The 9,617-nt window shown below is 30.5% G+C and overlaps 1 long non-coding RNA gene across 1 annotated transcript; it reads right to left on the bottom strand.

Annotated features, from left to right (window-relative positions):
- Positions 1 to 810: 810 nt before the first annotated feature.
- Positions 811 to 9,202, bottom strand: LOC126766496 (uncharacterized). Its single transcript, XR_007668896.1, has 3 exons — positions 9,057 to 9,202; positions 1,104 to 1,503; positions 811 to 1,037 (listed from the first exon to the last, which is right to left on the bottom strand). It is a non-coding gene; the product is annotated as an uncharacterized LOC126766496 (long non-coding RNA).
- Positions 9,203 to 9,617: the final 415 nt, after the last annotated feature.

Below are 9,617 nucleotides of genomic sequence, written 5' to 3'. Positions count from 1 at the left end.
TAATTGTATCGAAAAATGTGGCGTAAAACCAAACCACTACAGTATATGCGTTTATATTCGGTTTTGTTTCCACAACCCGAAACTAAATCAAGCAAACACACTCAATTTTTATTTTCATGGGTTTTCAATAACATTTTTTGATTGTGTTGGTATTTGCGTTTATCTTCCTCAAACACACTCCTGCTGCAAAATGTTTTGCATAACAGTGCCATAACAGAGAGAGTTTGTTTACGGTACTCAGTAGTTCACAGCTAGTACCGACCGCTAACCATTTTGTTTTTCCTACGTAAGCTTTCGTATACAATGTGTTTGTCTATGTATTTCGAAATTTTAAAGTATTAATTTGCATAGGACTGTTTCTTTTCCCTCCGGTATTTTATGGATTTGAAATTTTATTCAATTAAGTAACACGACTAATTAGGTTTTACAGTGCCGTTGTCACCTCTCATATTTTTTTCCGTATTCGCATAAAATTATAATATAATCGCTGAACGGAAGGTTGAAATGCTCAGTACACGGTAATCACTTAAAAACTTTAGTGAATTATTGGTTTTTTATCATCAGCAAATACAAATTGTAACCGAGAACTCTTGTTGCTGTTAATTTTTACGAGGACGGTCTAATAAGTTCTTACTCCATAAAAGCGAAAGCTTAGGAAAATTATACACTTTGCCCAGATGTTCTCCAACTTCTTTTACCCTCCTACATAATATTATACATTGTTAGACAAAAAACAGTAAGACTTTGTTCATAATTTTAAAATTCTTAATATATTTTTCAAAATCTATGTCGATAACCTCAAAAAAATTACATTAAAAGAATTTGGTTTTATGTCGTTAAATATGAACTTGGAGTCCTCTGAATATTTTTTTACAATGAAGCGGTGCAATAACGCAAGTTATTCCTTAGTTCTAATGGGAACAGCTAATAATAATACCAGTCATCTATTCGCAATTTCTCTGCTCGCTATCCTTGTGAGCTGCTGTCAGGTCCAAAAATATCCATTTAGAAGCAATAATTTGTCTTTACGGTCTACCCTGTGCGTTAAAAACGTCATACATATTAACATTCGGATTAAAATAACGTAAATTTTGGTGACAAACCTTTATTCTATTTTCGACCACGATTTTCGAAACTAAAATAATTAAAATCTGATTTGGATATATTTTTACTACACCATTGTATCGTTTATTAAACTGCATATATTCGAAGTACATAGCAATGATTGATTGCACAAATCAATAGCCGATGTCGTGCCGATAAGTTGGGCATAATTATCTTGTAGGTCGTCTGCTAAGCTATCGAAAGCAGCTCGAGTATTTTCGTTAGCAATGACTGTCAGTCATGCTGAATTTATAGTATATCGTGTTATTAGCTATTTTTGTCTGCATCACCTTTTATCGCAACGTATCTGTATCCACATTTTTAACAATAGTGTGTGGCTTATGGAATTACACATAATCCTTTAAGCTCTTTGGCGCTTGTTGACTTTAAAGTTGTGAGCTGAAAGCAAAAAATTTTAGTATGTGACATGGCTACAAAGTAGTAAATACATCAAATTTGTAATTTCTTTGCTTTCTTTTGTTTTTTTTTACGAGTACTCTCATAAGATATTACTAAATCTTTCTAGTCTCCTCCTCTTTCGCGCTTGTCTTAATAAAACTCTCCATTCAAATAAACATTTATACTTTGTTTTGCTTGTGTATCACAGCAAAATAGTTTAAGCATATTTTTTCTAAAATTATTGCTTTTCAAAGTATTTATTTCAAGCACTGACCAAATCTTAACTTCTCACTTTGCGATCATCCTTATGAGGTTAAGCCTTGAATATCAAAAAAAAAAAAAAAAAAAAATCGGTTCAGACCTCAGTTCAGGCTACACGCCTCTTATAGAACATAATGATTGTCGATTATCTGGTTAACTTTTTCTTTATACACCAATATATTATTATATATTTTACCGCTTTTGTTATGTGACATATACTTACAAGTAATTTAAATTAATTAGGTTGCTTAAAAGCAAACAAATATTTCGGACATGAAGCAAAATATGGTAAGAAAACTAAGTGAACATGTCCTATAATCTATATTACTGAAATACCAAATGTGACGTAACGTACCTTTGTAACACCCAGAAGAAAACGTCGGAGACTCCATAAAATTTAATCTGATTATTTAAACTGAGCAATGAAGAGTTTTCCTGTCCGCTTCAAACAACCTTTAGTAACGTCTAGTTTTTTCTACAAACAATTATATTTGACTTTAAGTTATAAATTCTTAAAATAAAATATAATAACCTTTGTATTATTACTTTTGACAAATATTTTATCATTTTAGCCATTCACAATAATAAATGTGGTCTGAAATATGCAGAACAAAATGTCGCAACTAATTGAATGAAATATCCGCATTGTTTCATTGTTTTATCGCACTTTTAGTAGTTTTTAAAAGTACCGTTATATGGGGAGTGAACGGAATTATCTTCTAATAGGGGGAATTACCTTCTAATAGGGGTTTGTCGTTTATTGCAGTATAAGTGATTTAGGTGATATGAAAATTAATCCATACACATACGAGTATATGCCACAGGTGCCTCTTGCTGATCATTTACATATATACGTATATATAAATATATATATCTACTAGGGGACTCTGCCACGCGTTGCTGTGGTATACATTTTATACTATTATTCATATAATAAACTATTCAATACAGTGAAAATTTTATATATTTTTATTATAAGAATCCAAGGGATTGTAGTTGAGATCGAATTTTGAATATGTTCATACAAATAAATTTCAGTGGAAAAATTAACGAATTTGAAACTGCTTTCTCAATGTCTGGTTACCAGCCTTTCTGTTCAGTTAATAGAAATGTACGCTTAATAGAGTGTTCATTTAATAGAGCGTTCAGTGTATTTTTTAATAATGAATTGTTTTTACTATCCTATCTTCTAAGTTGGTTCAAATTGGACACAGTGTGCTAAATTTTACTAAAATCGGTTCAGTAGTTTAGGAGTCCATCGCGGACAACCAACGTGACACGTACTTTTTAATATTAAATATAAATATAAAAATATTTGCCTTAAAATTGTCAAACTTCAACCTTTAATATCTTTTTAACGGTTAGGTTTAAAGCATTAAATTTTCTACAAAACTTTTGCAGTAAATTTCACAACATATGATCTCAAGTATTTAGAAGAAGAGATATGAATTTTTCTATCTGATAACAAAAATAAAAAACTGTAAGGCGGAGGATCTGTACAAATAAGTGCTCATAGTTGTAGAAATTTCGTAGAGGTTTATAAGAACCTATTTTTCATAATACCAAGCGAAAAAAATACTTATCTTTTTTCCCTAGTACCTTAATGTGTATATTCAGCATCTCTTTGGATTGATAAATGTTCCAAAAAGACGCATGATTTATAAATAGCCCACATACAATCTTTATGTAGACTTAGATGGATGGCATTACAAATATTATTCATTCTGTTCTGTATTTACACGTTAACCATGCCGAAAACTCTTTTGTTTTGCATTGTTGTGCCCATGATTAAAAGCTGGTATTTTTCAAAATTCATATTGTACACTTCTCACATAACAGAAAACCGTTAAGCTGCGAGAAACCCCTCTTTCTAATGGCTCCACATCCGATATTATGAAACTTCTGTGAGATAGTATATGGGATTACCTTTGTGGTGTTATAATGCGTCTGATGCGACGTGTATCCACCACCAAGTGAGGCTTGTCTAAGCATCTACCGTTGGTAAGCCACTTTTGCAAATAGTGAGTATGAGCTTGTGCTGCTACATATATAAAAGCTTATCATATATATGTATATATCTTTGGTGACTGACTACAAATTGGCTAACGTTTGTCGCATCATTGTTGAATTTTGCCTTGCACATCATCATTTCAACAATAGCTGACAATTAATATCTCCTTGAACAATTTTTTCGGAGATTATTTTATTACATTAGCCAGTAATCCATGTCAAATTTCGTGAAGATATTTCGTTAAATGTGAAAGTTTTCCATATAAGAACTTGATTCCAATCATTCTGTTTGTATGGCAGCCATATGTTATAGTGGTCCGATATCGGCAGTTCCGACAAATGAGCAGCTTTTTGAAGAGAAAATGACGTTTACAAAATTTCAAAACGATATCTTAAAACCTGAGGGACTAGTTCGTATATATACAGACAGACAGACGGACAGACAGCTCAACATACTGATCATTTATATATATACTTTATAGAGTCTCCGACGCTTCTTTCTGGGTGTTACAAACTTCGTGACAAATTTAATATATCCTGTTCAGGGTATAAAAATCAGGCAGGAAACTGAAAGCTCTACCGAAGTTCCCTAATTATAACTAGACGTCTGAACCTTATTGCAATCACTTCAAAAATGTAAAAGCATAATAATTCGCTCATATTTACATGTACGTACATATACTAGTGCATTAAAAGGTTTGAAATAATCCTTCGGATTTGACAAATATTTGCCACGAGCCGTTAGAGCAACAGAACGAATGAAATTCGCTGAATGTGTGCATAAATAGATTAACTGCAATTCATGAAGCATAAAAAGGGTATGTCTCAAAAAACAAAGCAACCCAAAAATTATAGAAAAAGAGTAAGGAAGTGCTAAGTTCTTGTTATATGTATTAACTGCTTCTTAATTTGTATATTGGAAGTAAATATTGTAATAATATAAAGTACTTGTGCAGTAAATTCTTCTTCACTTTGGGCCAAATTTACAATTCTTGAAATATGTGATATTTACACAGTTCATAAGTCAAAAACTATATTAAATACCAACTTTACAGCCACAAATAATAAAAGAATATAATTTTTGTTTTACTGTGGATAAGTGCAAGAAATCTCACAATAAATGCACCCAAGAAATCAAAGAAATATCGGGTATTGTTTGAGTCATGAAAATAATATGACGTGAATATAACAGAAGCAGAGTGGCATACACATTAGAAGACATTCAAGAAACTTGAATACGTAAGTTGTCGGCGTTAGATCAACAGAAAAGCTCGCCTGTAGAACTTGTTGACTGAGGAGACAAGCATGAAATAAGAATAAATATACCCAACATAAAAAGTAATAAAGTATTTTTGTAGATAAAATGAAATGTAAAAAGGCATTAGACAATCTTGATCAAACGACCAACCCTCAAATGTACGCTTGTTATTACAAACAGTACTTTTTGAAAGGCCAATATTAGACTAACTTTAAGAAATATGAATATTTGACAAAAATTTTTTTCATAATTTCGAAAAATACCTTTGGCTTAGCCTCTTTATTTTTAGTGCTTGGCGCTGGTGTTATCAGCAGGTATCAGATTCTACTGCAATCCTTAATGCTTTTGCTATGATTACATGAATCCATTTGGAAACATCTTAAAATCACGCAAACCAAATATTTGTTTGATTTTGAATGCATGCAGCTACAATGATTTCACTAATTTTTTGCTTAAATATTTTCAAAAACCGTTGATATTTCACTTTCTCTGTTTATTATTAATATATTTTTATTTTAGCTTTAGCTAATAAACATTTCTCTTCTCATCAATCGTCCATTGCTTATTTGTATAAAATCCTGGAAGAATATTATTATAGCCGCACAAACGTCGGGTAATATTGTCGGAAATGATTATACTGTTTTTAATTTTATAACATTCACAGACAGCAGCGTTAATCCGGATTAACTGTATTAAGCCGGATTATTTCAGGAGTTAGTGAAGAAACCTCCGTTGTTAACTCCCATTTAATCCTCAAAATTTTAATGAGTTACTTGATTTTCGTTGGCGACATTCTTTAAAATTGCCAATTTCAGTCTATTGTGATAGATAAACAAACAACACTGGCAGCTGTTTTTCAAAATTTCAATTATAAAACAAGAAGTTTATGTAATAAAAATGGTTTTGTACACATTTTCTATACATTTTCATTGAAAATATTGCAAAAATTACAATCAGATTTTTGCGAGAGTTTCAAACTCGCCTGTCACCTACAAATTTTGATCTGATTAAGTGCACAGTTAATCCGGATTAACGTTGACGTCTGTCAAGGCTATTGAACAATATGAGTAGCAACTTATGACTATGGATTTTACGTCCGTTATATTCTGCAAGTCGTTTAGTTAGAATTTACAAACAAAAGAGTTCCTCGAATAAATGTATGTATGTACACAAATTTAAATACATTCTCTGAATATTCATATTTAATTAGGAAGTATTTTCTGTGATATGAGCGCCTTTATTAACACGCAACGCTGTTCTTGAAACTGTGTAATCACAGTAGACAAACATAATTTCTTAGAAACATGTGGATCGATTGCTTTGAAATTTCCACATACATACGTTCATTACATTTCTCAGGTAGTGCATGTTGGGATAAGCTTTAAAATAAGGAAATAAATTTTCAGCGAGCTTTATATATGATAGCTTCGCAGGAATAGTGATTTTATTGTAAGTCGTCGTTTGTTACCTAGTTCGTATAATAAGTACTTTTTATAACAAGATATAAATATTATGAAATAATTCGTTTAGAAATGAAATTAATTTAAACACTAGGTTGATGATACTATGGCACAATACTCCTAGATAAATTCTAGGCTGATATATTTTGAGTGCAGTAAATTTTTTCTCCAATTTAGTTTCGATGATTTTAGTAAGCTCAATATTTTCAATAAGAAAGACTTGTATGTATGTCAAATATTAAAAATATACTTAGTAAGCGCTAGCAAAAATTATTGACTAAAACTGGTTTTTTCAACATGACCTTAATACTTTTGAGTTTCTCATGATCTAGGACATCATACTATACATTCCTATAAATCTATACCATCTAATGAATACATCTAACATGAACTAGCAATTCTTACCACGCACAAAGTAATGTAGATTGTAAAAGTTGTTTTTATTGAAGCACACATCTTTTGCCTTTTAAGGTTATGAGCAGGCGATTTCAATGAATTTTAGAAGCCAAAGTCAAACAACGAATTTCAGTAATCTGTAGCTTATTTACAATTATATACACTATTTTATAACTTTGGTGAAATTTTTATACAAATAATTAATTACACTCTAAAACATGTTATATAGTAACACTAATCGCTTTGTTCAAAAAAATCGGCAACAGTTAGAATTCATTGAGTAGCAACCATATATGTATGTACAATATGTAATTAAGAATTATTTCATGTCTATGATTTTCTCTATTTGCTAACTCTATCTCGTCTCAGTCTATCCTGAAGTGACTTTTGCAAAGTTACTTCAGAACTACTTTGAGGTCTATGTTTTAACATTTTTTTCATCAATCCCCGGACGCGGAGCATTTTTCACTAAAACTGTTGGCGTTGCTCTTAAATTTAAACACATTTTCACGAAAAATTTAAATTATTGAATCAAAATTTATTACTACCAGTAAGTCGTTGTTTAAAAAAAAAATGTGTTTTACCTGTTGCTACTGTTGATAACAATAATTTCACGTCGAAAAATCAGAGTATAATGTCCGAAAGTTTAAACATATTCAATGTAAAACATTCAGAATTAACTTTTTAATTTTTATGTTAGAAAAATCTCCAGAATTTCGTATAGGTTTTTTATCTAAGCTTTGTATTCATATCTATCCAAACTTCTAAATTAATTAAAACAAATACAACTTTTTCCATTTTTATTTTGAATTTCCACTTAGTGTCCAGAGTACTAAAGAAAACACTCGATACTTTTAATAATTATTATTACTCGTATAATTTCGAAGTGACCTGTGAGGGTCGATTTCACCAAGGCTTTAAAAATAATAATTCTTTGCTAGCTGTAACATTCCTGTGCACATAACTTTCTGTTGTAAGATATGTATTCTAAACTAAATGTCTTATTAATTTTAATTGATTGTTTTTTAATAAAAAATGAATAAATAATATTTCATATTTCAAATATTAAAAAAATTTATTTATATTTTTCGGTAGTTTTGTAGCGAGTGTATTCAAGTTTTTTATTTTTCGATTTACAAATTTTGGTATGTGCGAAAAACAGCAAACACTTCAGAGAGCGAAACTTTCACAAACAGCAATTGTACTCGTAGTCGCGATAAAAAACGTTCCCCCGATATTATGCAAATTATGTATGAAAGGGGTTAAGAATGAGTTTTGTTCACTGTATTACAATAGCTGATTGCAGATTGTTACTTGCCGTCAATAAAAAGCTCAACTTTTCTTACTTCTCGTTGTTGTGCATAAATAATGAATTCATTAACTGCAAATGAAAGCAACATGCTAGTTTATTAATAATAAGTCACTTATATAATATGTGAGAAGCAAAAAACATACTGACGCTACTGAGCATTTGCCATAAGTTTCTGTAGCGTAACCTTTGCAAACGTACGTTGACTTGAAGACCGAAATTTTTACACTTTTTTGTGGTGAATACTGAGTATTATATTAGTTTTGCTTTCCGATTTAAATAAATCAAAAGCAATTTTAATATTAATTTAGGTAAATATTTTAAGGCTTTAAGAAAATGAGAATCGAGTTCTTCACGCAGTTACTGGTGAATTGCTGAGCAAGTGGTTGGGAGTTATTTTTTATTATTTCGATTTATTTACATACATACTCAGTTTTTTATATTTTACCTTTTTGTTTTTTTTTTAAGCTCTACCCATTAATTTTAAAATTTTTCAAATATATTTTTTTTTAATTATATAGTTCTTGATTTATTTAAACCAAACATGTATATATTTTCTTTTAATATTTCAAAGTAGTAAATATTCGCTAAAATATAAACATTTCCGCTCAAACAGTAGAAGTGACATCCGCTTATACAGGGAAACACCGATTAATTTCTTCAACATTAGCAATTTCATTTTCCAGCTTCGATAAACGAAATAAATTTCCACAAAAAAACTTATTTTCTTCAAATATTTATTTTTTAATACTTCTATATATTTTCGCTTTTCAAAAATCATTGTTGTTTAACGATGATTTTTATTATTCTTAGTCTTGCTTTAAATCATTGTAGTATTTTTCTTGGCAGCCATACAAACCTTTCTTTTTTCTCTAGCTTTAATATAATGCTTAGTCTACCGCATTGGAGAATTCCTTTAACTAACAGATTAATCGCGTAAGCGCCGTCTACTCCAATAAACGGACATATTGCATTTCCACCGACTACTTTCTTTAAAACCGTAGCGGTAAAAGTATTCCGTCGTACTGAATCGTCGCTATTAAATCGCTTTTGACTTCGGTACACCATGGTGAATGAAAAATATTACTACAGCCGGCGTTGCAGTCAACGTATTTAGTACTAAAACTACTCCTACTAAAGGCAAAATGTAGTAGAAAAAGTAATTGAAAAACGTAGTAAAAATTATGTGTTGGTATTGGTGTGGGAAAATGAAGGGTATTTGCTCAGTGGGTGAGTACTTCTAAAACTCTTTTCAATAGATATTTACAAACATCTATGCACTTAATGAATATCCTCTTGAGCGTTCTGGCAATGCAGACATTTGATTACAAATCAAATTTTCTTAAATTAAATATTCAAAACTCCTGTTGCTGCGATTTCAAAAAAGTCCAAAATAATATTAAGGAAATAAATAAATAAA

Source organism: Bactrocera neohumeralis, unplaced genomic scaffold (genome assembly GCF_024586455.1).
Source record: "Bactrocera neohumeralis isolate Rockhampton unplaced genomic scaffold, APGP_CSIRO_Bneo_wtdbg2-racon-allhic-juicebox.fasta_v2 ctg1418, whole genome shotgun sequence".
In the NCBI taxonomy this organism is placed as follows: domain Eukaryota; kingdom Metazoa; phylum Arthropoda; class Insecta; order Diptera; family Tephritidae; genus Bactrocera; species Bactrocera neohumeralis.
The sequence above is the reverse complement of the archived record's forward strand: the minus strand, read 5'-3'. Positions and strand labels throughout refer to the sequence as shown.